The sequence below is a fragment of the Pseudophryne corroboree genome, chromosome 3 (assembly GCF_028390025.1).
Source record: "Pseudophryne corroboree isolate aPseCor3 chromosome 3, aPseCor3.hap2, whole genome shotgun sequence".
NCBI lineage: Eukaryota > Metazoa > Chordata > Amphibia > Anura > Myobatrachidae > Pseudophryne > Pseudophryne corroboree.
The window spans coordinates 590,966,169-590,978,691 of NC_086446.1; positions in this window are offsets into that span (position 1 = coordinate 590,966,169).

Consider the following 12,523-nt stretch of genomic DNA (forward strand, 5'->3'; position numbering starts at 1 on the left):
GCTCGCTGCCGTTTTTCGCAGCGCAGCGATCAGGTGAAAAAAAATAGCATTTATGCGCATGCGCTAAGTACTTTCACACAAAAGTTTCAGTTTTACAGAAGCTCGAGCGACGTTTTTCAGTCGCTCGAGTGTTCGTAGTATGATTGACAGGAAGTGGGTGCTTCTGGGCAGCAACTAAGCGTTTTCAGGGAGTGTGCTAAAAACCGCAGGCGGGCCAGGCAAAAACACAGGAGTGGGCTGGAGAAACAGGGGAGTGGCTGGCCGACCGCAGGGCGTGTTTGTGATGTCAAACCAGGAACTAAACAGACTGCAGTCATTGCAAGATAGGAGTAGGACTGGAGCTACTCAGAAACGGCATGACATTTTTTATGAGCAGTTCTGCTAATCTTTCGTTCGCACTTCTGCTAAGCTAAGATACACTCCCAGAGGGCAGCGGCTTAGTGTTTGCACTGCAGCTAAAAGCAGTTAGCGAGCGATCAGCTCGGAATAAAGGCCATGGGCATATCAGAGCACTGCTTATATTTAGGATGATTTCAATTATTAACACATGAGCTGGGACTTATAGTTCATCTTATGAGTGTAGCCACAGTCCTAGGAAATGCAGATAGTGCGAAGATGTTATTACCAACTGTGTTCGAAGATGCGAGACCTCTTGTAGCTTGGTTATGGACTCCTCGTAGTCCTAGTTAAAGCTCCGGTCCACCGCCAATGTCCACTTCGTCACAATAAATTCCTTACTTGGACTTCTAGGCTTATCTCCAGATGCAATAGACGGATTCAATTGTGTGCCCAGCTCTCCACCAACGCGTTTCTCTGTATGGTGGATTTTTTCTGTTCACTGTAAATACTGGCTGCTTTTTTATGTAGCCCGCAAATACTGTCCAGCTTTATTTTTAAACTGCAATTTAAATTTCAGTTTGAACTAGAGACGGACAGGTTCAGATTTTTGTTGGATTTACCCTTAAATCAAAATGGCATCTTATTGGCTCTCGGATGTCATATGTTTTGGTTAGCCAACAAGAAAAATCCAGATAAATCCGAACTCTCGTTAATTCTGCACATCTCTAGTTGGAATATACCCCACCAAAATCTAAATCTCTCTGCCCCACCTCCAGTGCAACAAGGTTTTGTCCAGTTGCTTGATTTTTTTGCTTTACTTACAAACACGAATCAGGTATCCCACATCATCTGTACACTGAAACAATTTTTAAGTGTAAAATACTAATTTAGTAATTTCTTGTGTCAAAAATAAAACCAATCAGTCAATAGAAGAGGAATTGCAGCAACCCAATACTAGAGATGTGCACTTGAAATTTTTCGGGTTTTGTGTTTTGGTTTTGGGTTCGGTTCTGCGGCCGTGTTTTGGGTTCGACCGCGATTTGGCAAAACCTCACCGAATTTTTTTTGTCGGATTCGGGTGTGTTTTGGATTCGGGTGTTTTTTTCAAAAAACACTAAAAAACAGCTTAAATCATAGAATTTGGGGGTCATTTTGATCCCAAAGTATTATTAACCTCAAAAACCATAATTTACACTCATTTTGTCTATTCTGAATACCTCACACCTCACAATATTATTTTTAGTCCTAAAATTTGCACCGAGGTCACTGTGTGAGTAAGATAAGCGACCCTAGTGGCCGACACAAACACCGGGCCCATCTAGGAGTGGCACTGCAGTGTCACGCAGGATGTCCCTTCCAAAAAACCCTCCCCAAACAGCACATGACGCAAAGAAAAAAAGAGGCGCAATGAGGTAGCTGTGTGAGTAAGATTAGCGACCCTAGTGGCCGACACAAACACCGGGCCCATCTAGGAGTGGCACTGCAGTGTCACGCAGGATGGCCCTTCCAAAAAACCCTCCCCAAACAGCACATGACGCAAAGAAAAAAAGAGGCGCAATGAGGTAGCTGTGTAAGATTAGCGACCCTAGTGGCCGACACAAACACCGGGCCCATCTAGGAGTGGCACTGCAGTGTCACGCAGGATGTCCCTTCCAAAAAACCCTCCCCAAACAGCACATGACGCAAAGAAAAAAAGAGGCGCAATGAGGTAGCTGTGTGAGTAAGATAAGCGACCCTAGTGGCCGACACAAACACCGGGCCCATCTAGGAGTGGCACTGCAGTGTCACGCAGGATGTCCCTTCCAAAAAACCCTCCCCAAACAGCACATGACGCAAAGAAAAAAAGAGGCGCAATGAGGTAGCTGTGTGAGTAAGATAAGCGACCCTAGTGGCCGACACAAACACCGGGCCCATCTAGGAGTGGCACTGCAGTGTCACGCAGGATGGCCCTTCCAAAAAATACTCCCCAAACAGCACATGATGCAAAGAAAAATTAAAGAAAAAAGAGGTGCAAGATGGAATTGTCCTTGGGCCCTCCCACCCACCCTTATGTTGTATAAACAGGACATGCACACTTTAACCAACCCATCATTTCAGTGACAGGGTCTGCCACACGACTGTGACTGAAATGACGGGTTGGTTTGGACCCCCATCTAAAAAGAAGCAATTAATCTCTCCTTGCACAAACTGGCTCTACAGAGGCAAGATGTCCACCTCATCATCATCCTCCGATATATCACCGTGTACATCCCCCTCCTCACAGATTATCAATTCGTCCCCACTGGAATCCACCATCTCAGCTCCCTGTGTACTTTGTGGAGGCAATTGCTGCTGGTCAATGTCTCCACGGAGGAATTGATTATAATTCATTTTAATGAACATCATCTTCTCCACATTTTCTGGATGTAACCTCGTACGCCGATTGCTGACAAGGTGAGCGGCGGCACTAAACACTCTTTCGGAGTACACACTTGTTGGAGGGCAACTTAGGTAGAATAAAGCCAGTTTGTGCAAGGGCCTCCAAATTGCCTCTTTTTCCTGCCAGTATAAGTACAGACTGTGTGACATGCCTACTTGGATGCGGTCACTCATATAATCCTCCACCATTCTTTCAATGGTGAGAGAATCATATGCAGTGACAGTAGACGACATGTCCGTAATCGTTGTCAGGTCCTTCAGTCCGGACCAGATGTCAGCATCAGCAGTCGCTCCAGACTGCCCTGCATCACCGCCAGCGGGTGGGCTCGGAATTCTGAGCCTTTTCCTCGCACCCCCAGTTGCGGGAGAATGTGAAGGAGGAGATGTTGACAGGTCGCGTTCCGCTTGACTTGACAATTTTCTCACCAGCAGGTCTTTGAACCCCAGCAGACTTGTGTCTGCCGGAAAGAGAGATCCAAGGTAGGCTTTAAATCTAGGATCGAGCATGGTGGCCAAAATGTAGTGCTCTGATTTCAACAGATTGACCACCCGTGAATCCTTGTTAAGCGAATTAAGGGCTCCATCCACAAGTCCCACATGCCTAGCGGAATCGCTCTGTGTTAGCTCCTCCTTCAATGTCTCCAGCTTCTTCTGCAAAAGCCTGATGAGGGGAATGACCTGACTCAGGCTGGCAGTGTCTGAACTGACTTCACGTGTGGCAAGTTCAAAAGGCATCAGAACCTTGCACAATGTTGAAATCATTCTCCACTGCGCTTGAGACAGGTGCATTCCACCTCCTATATCGTGCTGAATTGTATAGGCTTGAATGGCCTTTTGCTGCTCCTCCAACCTCTGAAGCATATAGAGGGTTGAATTCCACCTCGTTACCACTTCTTGCTTCAGATGATGGCAGGGCAGGTTCAGTTGTTTTTGGTGGTGCTCCAGTCTTCTGTACGTGGTGCCTGTACGCCGAAAGTGTCCCGCAATTCTTCTGGCCACCGACAGCATCTCTTGCACACCCCTGTCGTTTTTTAAAAAATTCTGCACCACCAAATTCAAGGTATGTGCAAAACATGGGACGTGCTGGAATTTGCCCATATTTAATGCACACACAATATTGCTGGCGTTGTCCGATGCCACAAATCCACAGGAGAGTCCAATTGGGGTAAGCCATTCCGCGATGATCTTCCTCAGTTGCCGTAAGAGGTTTTCAGCTGTGTGCGTATTCTGGAAAGCGGTGATACAAAGCGTAGCCTGCCTAGGAAAGAGTTGGCGTTTGCGAGATGCTGCTACTGGTGCCGCCGCTGCTGTTCTTGCGGCGGGAGTCCATACATCTACCCAGTGGGCTGTCACAGTCATATAGTCCTGACCCTGCCCTGCTCCACTTGTCCACATGTCCGTGGTTAAGTGGACATTGGGTACAACTGCATTTTTTAGGACACTGGTGAGTCTTTTTCTGACGTCCGTGTACATTCTCGGTATCGCCTGCCTAGAGAAGTGGAACCTAGATGGTATTTGGTAACGGGGGCACACTGCCTCAATAAATTGTCTAGTTCCCTGTGAACTAACGGCGGATACCGGACGCACGTCTAACACCAACATAGTTGTCAAGGCCTCAGTTATCCGCTTTGCAGCAGGATGACTGCTGTGATATTTCATCTTCCTCGCAAAGGACTGTTGGACAGTCAATTGCTTACTGGAAGTAGTACAAGTGGGCTTACGACTTCCCCTCTGGGATGACGATCGACTCCCAGCAGCAACAACAGCAGCGCCAGCAGCAGTAGGCATTACACTCAAGGATGCATCGGAGGAATCCCAGGCAGGAGAGGACTCGTCAGAATTGCCAGTGACATGGCCTGCAGGACTATTGGCATTCCTGGGTAAGGAGGAAATTGACACTGAGGGAGTTGGTGGGGTGGTTTGCGTGAGCTTGGTTACAAGAGGAAGGGATTTACTGGTCAGTGGACTGCTTCCGCTGTCACCCAAAGTTTTTGAACTTGTCACTGACTTATTATGAATGCGCTGCAGGTGACGTATAAGGGAGGATGTTCCGAGGTGGTTAACGTCCTTACCCCTACTTATTACAGCTTGACAAAGGCAACACACGGCTTGACACCTGTTGTCCGCATTTCTGTTGAAATACTTCCACACCGAAGAGCTGATTTTTTTGGTATTTTCACCAGGCATGTCAATGGCCATATTCCTCCCACGGACAACAGGTGTCTCCCCGGGTGCCTGACTTAAACAAACCACCTCACCATCAGAATCCTCCTGGTCAATTTCCTCCCCAGCGCCAGCAACACCCATATCCTCCTCATCCTGGTGTACTTCAACACTGACATCTTCAATCTGACTATCAGGAACTGGACTGCGGGTGCTCCTTCCAGCACTTGCAGGGGGCGTGCAAATGGTGGAAGGCGCATGCTCTTCACGTCCAGTGTTGGGAAGGTCAGGCATCGCAACCGACACAATTGGACTCTCCTTGTGGATTTGGGATTTCGAAGAACGCACAGTTCTTTGCGGTGCTTTTGCCAGCTTGAGTCTTTTCATTTTTCTAGCGAGAGGCTGAGTGCTTCCATCCTCATGTGAAGCTGAACCACTAGCCATGAACATAGGCCAGGGCCTCAGCCGTTCCTTGCCACTCCGTGTGGTAAATGGCATATTGGCAAGTTTACGCTTCTCCTCCGACAATTTTATTTTAGGTTTTGGAGTCCTTTTTTTACTGATATTTGGTGTTTTGGATTTTACATGCTCTGTACTATGACATTGGGCATCGGCCTTGGCAGACGACGTTGCTGGCATTTCATCGTCTCGGCCATGACTAGTGGCAGCAGCTTCAGCACGAGGTGGAAGTGTATCTTGATCTTTCCCTAATTTTGGAACCTCAACATTTTTGTTCTCCATATTTTAATAGGCACAACTAAAAGGCACCTCAGGTAAACAATGGAGATGGATGGATACTAGTATACTTATGGATGGACTGCCGAGTGCCGACACAGAGGTAGCTACAGCCGTGGACTACCGTACTGTGTCTGCTGCTAATATAGACTGGATGATAATGAGATGAAATCAATATATATGTATATATAATATCACTAGTACTGCAGCCGGACAGGTATATATTATATATTTATTATGTAATGACTGATGACGGACCTGCTGGACACTGTCAGCTCAGCAGCACCGCAGACTGCTACAGTAAGCTACTATAGTAGTATGTATAAAGAAGAAAGAAAAAAAAAACAACCACGGGTAGGTGGTATACAATTATGGATGGACTGCCGAGTGCCGACACAGAGGTAGCTACAGCCGTGGACTAACGTACTGTGTCTGCTGATAATATAGACTGGATGATAATGAGATGAAATCAATATATATGTATATATAATATCACTAGTACTGCAGCCGGACAGGTATATATTATATATTTATTATGTAATGACTGATGACGGACCTGCTGGACACTGTCAGCTCAGCAGCACCGCAGACTGCTACAGTAAGCTACTATAGTAGTATGTATAAAGAAGAAAGAAAAAAAAAACAACCACGGGTAGGTGGTATACAATTATGGATGGACTGCCGAGTGCCGACACAGAGGTAGCTACAGCCGTGGACTACCGTACTGTGTCTGCTGCTAATATAGACTGGATGATAATGAGATGAAATCAATATATATGTATATATAATATCACTAGTACTGCAGCCGGACAGGTATATATTATATATTTATTATGTAATGACTGATGACGGACCTGCTGGACACTGTCAGCTCAGCAGCACCGCAGACTGCTACAGTAAGCTACTATAGTAGTATGTATAAAGAAGAAAGAAAAAAAAACAACCACGGGTAGGTGGTATACAATTATGGATGGACTGCCGAGTGCCGACACAGAGGTAGCTACAGCCGTGGACTACCGTACTGTGTCTGCTGCTAATATAGACTGGATGATAATGAGATGAAATCAATATATATGTATATATAATATCACTAGTACTGCAGCCGGACAGGTATATATTATATATTTATTATGTAATGACTGATGACGGACCTGCTGGACACTGTCAGCTCAGCAGCACCGCAGACTGCTACAGTAAGCTACTATAGTAGTATGTATAAAGAAGAAAGAAAAAAAAAACAACCACGGGTAGGTGGTATACAATTATGGATGGACTGCCGAGTGCCGACACAGAGGTAGCTACAGCCGTGGACTACCGTACTGTGTCTGCTGCTAATATAGACTGGATGATAATGAGATGAAATCAATATATATGTATATATAATATCACTAGTACTGCAGCCGGACAGGTATATATTATATATTTATTATGTAATGACTGATGACGGACCTGCTGGACACTGTCAGCTCAGCAGCACCGCAGACTGCTACAGTAAGCTACTATAGTAGTATGTATAAAGAAGAAAGAAAAAAAAAACAACCACGGGTAGGTGGTATACAATTATGGATGGACTGCCGAGTGCCGACACAGAGGTAGCTACAGCCGTGGACTAACGTACTGTGTCTGCTGATAATATAGACTGGATGATAATGAGATGAAATCAATATATATGTATATATAATATCACTAGTACTGCAGCCGGACAGGTATATATTATATATTTATTATGTAATGACTGATGACGGACCTGCTGGACACTGTCAGCTCAGCAGCACCGCAGACTGCTACAGTAAGCTACTATAGTAGTATGTATAAAGAAGAAGGAAAAAAAAAACAACCACGGGTAGGTGGTATACAATTATGGATGGACTGCCGAGTGCCGACACAGAGGTAGCTACAGCCGTGGACTAACGTACTGTGTCTGCTGATAATATAGACTGGATGATAATGAGATGAAATCAATATATATGTATATATAATATCACTAGTACTGCAGCCGGACAGGTATATATTATATATTTATTATGTAATGACTGATGACGGACCTGCTGGACACTGTCAGCTCAGCAGCACCGCAGACTGCTACAGTAAGCTACTATAGTAGTATGTATAAAGAAGAAAGAAAAAAAAAAAAACACGGGTAGGTGCTAGGTGGTATACAATATTATATATATATATTATATACAATTATATATATATATATATAATATATATTAAACTCATAAACTGGTGGTGATTATTAAACTGGTGGTCAGGTCACTGGTCACACTATCAGCAACTTGCAAGTAGTACTCCTGAGTCCTAAGCAGACAATCACAATATATATTATACTGGTGGTCAGTGTGGTCACAAACAATGGCAGTGAGGCTGGCACTCTGGCAGCAAAAGTGTGCACTGTACGTTATATGTACTCCTGAGTCCTGAGTCCTGCTCTCAGACTCTAACTGCTCCCCACTGTCAGTGTCTCCCCCACAAGTCAGATAATACAGTCACACTATCTCTCTCTATCACTTCAGCAAGTACTAGTAGTAGTAGTACTCCTCCTAATGCTCCCCAAATTACTACTGTGTCTCTCTCTGTCTCACTCTCTTCTCGAATCTCTATAAACGGAGAGGACGCCAGCCACGTCCTCTCCCTATGAATCTCAATGCACGTGTAAAAAATGGCGGCGACGCGCGGCTCCTTATATAGAATCCGAGTCTCGCGATAGAATCCGAGCCTCGCGAGAATCCGACAGCGTGATGATGACGTTCGGGCGCGCTCGGGTTAACCGAGCAAGGCGGGAAGATCCGAGTCGCTCGGACCCGTGTAAAAAAACATGAAGTTCGGGCGGGTTCGGATTCCGAGGAACCGAACCCGCTCATCTCTACCCAATACTAGTATTGCAGTCAGTCATGTCAACATTCACTAAAGCCAGTGGTCAAGGAGAAAGAAGGTTTAAAAAAGGGCACCTGAATTTTAAAAAAAATTCACAATGTTAAAGAAAACATCTTACTGCCAAAAATTTAAAATTGACAACATGCCATACACCACACACAGTGTCAAAGAAGGCTCAGACAGTGGCATTTCTTTCTGAGTAGTGGTCCTGCTATTGATACTGCTGTTTCATGCACTAGAATGCCTATTGCAGAAGCTGGGGCCAAAAAGAGGCAGGCATCTTCATCTGTAACCTCACATGATGCAACACCTTTACTCTCTGAGTATAGATGAGGTGTCACCTGTAAAACAGGCAAATCATTGCAGAAAAAAAACATTAAGGCTGAAGAACAAACTGTGTTCACAAACTTTACAAATCACTGAGGAGCATCTATGGGTATCCACAGGTTTCAGGTGTGAGTCTGACATTTCTGACACTGTACTCATTGAAAAGCATTCCTCCACCATTTTTGCACACCCTGCAAAATTAGGGATGAGCAGTACAGGTAAAGATGGTGACATAAAAATTGAGGATGCTACTGTGGAAGTGCAACAGGAAGAGGGGGATATTTGTGTATGTGATGCTAATGAGTGTTGACGATGAGGATGTTTGTGTCAAAGTTAAACTGGGTATACACTAAACCAGGCCTGGTCAAAGTACGGCCCGCGGGCCACATACGGCCCTTTGGCAATCCCTGTCCGGCCCGCATATTTATTCCAGTCACACGGCTCCCCCCCTTAATCTCACACACACGGCACCCGCGGCTCTCTGACCACAGGCTCCCTGCACCACACACTGTGCTGTATCACTAGGTCACAAAGACCCTGCGATGCAGCTTAACAATTGAGGCCCAGTGACTGCCCACGAGTTGCAAGCTACAGAGCCGCAGTGCATGGGCAGTCACTGCCGGCGGTCCCCGCCCCCTGGGTCCCTAGCAACCAGCGCCTGATGACGTGTATCCCGCGGGAGACGGCTTTGACCTGTCACTTCCTGCTTAAACTTCGGGGTTATTTAGAGATCCCGCCAGACCAGCATCCAGGGTAAGTCTTGAAGCAATGGGACAGCAACCCGTCATACAGTGGACATTACAAGCCAATAGCAGAAAAAAATTACTTTAAAAAGTAGGTTTGTGCTTTTATTATATTTTGAGCATAATTAAGTTATCATTGGTTCGGCCCTCCAACACAGTTCAGATTTTTCATGTGGCCCCCTATAGAAATTAATTGCCCACCCCTGCACTAAACGATGTGTGTACCCGGCTGATGGGATGGGCGATATAGCAATACATCGGACATTCCATACACACAGCCATATGTTACATAACCACTAGAGATGAGCGGGTTCGGTTCTCCGAGATCCGAACCCCCCCGAACTTCACCTATTTTACACGGTTCCGAGGCAGCCTCGGATCTTCCCTCCTTGCTTGGTTAACCCGAACGATCCTGAACGTCATCATCCCGCTGTCGGATTCTCGCGAGATTCGTATTCTATATAAAGAGCTGCGCGTCACCGACATTTTCACTCGTGCATTGGAGATTGAACGGAGAGGACGTGGCTACGTTCTCTGCCTGAAAAGCTCCATATCTGTGCTCAGTGTGCTGCAAATATCTGTGCTCAGTGCGCTGCAAATATCTGTGCTCGGTGTGCTGCAAATATCTACGTTCTCTTCCTGAAAACGCTCCATATCTGTGCTCAGTGTGCTGCAAATATCTGTGCTCAGTGTGCTGCAAATATCTACGTTCTCTGCCTGAAAAGCTCCATATCTGTGCTCAGTGTGCTGCAAATATCTGTGCTCAGTGTGCTTCATTTTGGTGACCAACAGTATATAGTTGTACAGTTCAGTAGGCCATTGCTGTATCTTGCAGCTCTGTGTCACTGCAAGTATCCATTCCATATCTGTGCTGCATTTTTGTGAGCAGTATATATAGTAGTACAATGCAGCATTTTGGTGACCAACAGTATATAGTTGTACAGTACAGTAGGCCACTGCTGTATCTTGCAGCTCTGTGTCACTGCAAGTTTCCATTCCATAGCTGTGCTGCATTTTTGTGAGCAGTATATATAGTAGTACAGTGCAGCATTTTGGTGACCAACAGTATATAGTTGTACAGTACAGTAGGCCATTGCTGTATCTTGCAGCTCTGTGTCACTGCAAGTATCCATTCCATATCTGTGCTGCATTATTGTGAGCAGTATATAGTAGTACAGTGCCGCATTTTGGTGACCAGCAGTATACATATATAGTACAGTACAGTAGGCCATTGCTGTATCTTGCAGCTCTGTGTCACTTCTAGTATCCTGATCAGTGCTCAATATCTGCTGCATTGTTGTGACCAGTATGTATACTGTACTGTGCGACGTGTGTTATACACCTGGTGATTTCATACATCCTGTAATCTGTACTGAGCGATGTGTGAGATACACCTGGGGATTATACACCCTGTATACTGTACTGTGCAACGTTTGTGATACACCTGGTGACTATACACCCTATATACTGTACTGTGCGATGTGTGTTATACACCTGGTGATTATACATCCTGTAAACTGTACTGAGCGATGTGTGAGATACACCTGGGGATTATACACCCTGTATACTGTACTGTGCAACATTTGTGATACACCTGGTGATTATACACCCTATACACTGTACTGTGCGATGTGTGTTATAAACCTGGTGATTATACATCCTGTAATCTGTACTGAGCGATGTGTGAGATACACCTGGGGATTATACACCCTGTATACTGTACTGTGCAACGTTTGTGATGCACCTGGTGATTATACACCCTATATACTGTACTGTGCGATGTGTGTTATACACCTGGTGATTATACATCCTGTAATCTGTACTTAGCGATGTGTGAGATACACCTGGGGATTATACACCCTGTATACTGTACTGAGCGATGTGTGAGATACACCTGGGGATTATACACCCTATATACTGTACTGTACGATGTGTGTTATACACCTGGTGATTATACATCCTGTAATCTGTACTGAGCGATGTGTGAGATACACCTGGGGATTATACACCCTATATACTGTACTGTGTGATGTGTGAGATACACCTGGGGATTATACACCCTATAATATTATTATTATTATTATTATTATCCTTTAAGGATTCCGCAGCGCCCAATTACAGAGTACATAAATAATTAAACAGGAAAACAGCAACTTACAGTTGATGACAGTATAGGACAAGTACAGGGTAAATAAACATAGTTACATCAGCAGATGACACTGGAATAAGTATCAGGTGGCAGAAGACTGCTGGATGTGGTACAGTTGAAGATTATTAAAGTAAGACAAAGGATAAGCACATGAGGGAAAAGGGCCCTGCTCGTGAGAGTTTACAATCTAAAGGGGAGGGGTAGACAGACATGGGTGACACAGATGGGGTTCATAGAGAACGTGGAACAGAGGGTTAGGATGAGATTTGGCTGGGTTTGGTGAAGAAGTGGACCCCCAGAAGGTACAAGTCATTACTTAACATTGCAACATTTTTACTGGGCTATGCAGGAGAAAATTAAAAATAGGGGAAAATAAAAATAAAAAAAAGAATTGATAACTTCTACTGCTTTCAAAAAGGTCAATGGTAGCTGAAATAATGGACAACTACCTCATGGAAGCCAGATACAGTATACCAAACAGTACTTAGCAGAGTTAGGAATGAGTGCTTATGAAATACAGTAACATTTTGTCATAATATTTCAGAAACTGCATGGCTGGTCTCTTGCACTCTTTTGCTCTAATACACCACCTGCTTTAGGATTTATATTCAAAAACATTATGTCTCCATAATCCCAAAAGCGTCAGTCTTCTTGGAAAGTGGTTTGTTCCTTTGTAAGGGAAAGAGAACAAACGTTCTCAAACAACGGTTTCTCAATTTCTTTTCTCTTACGTCCTAGAGGATGCTGGGGACTCCGTAAGGACCATGGGGAA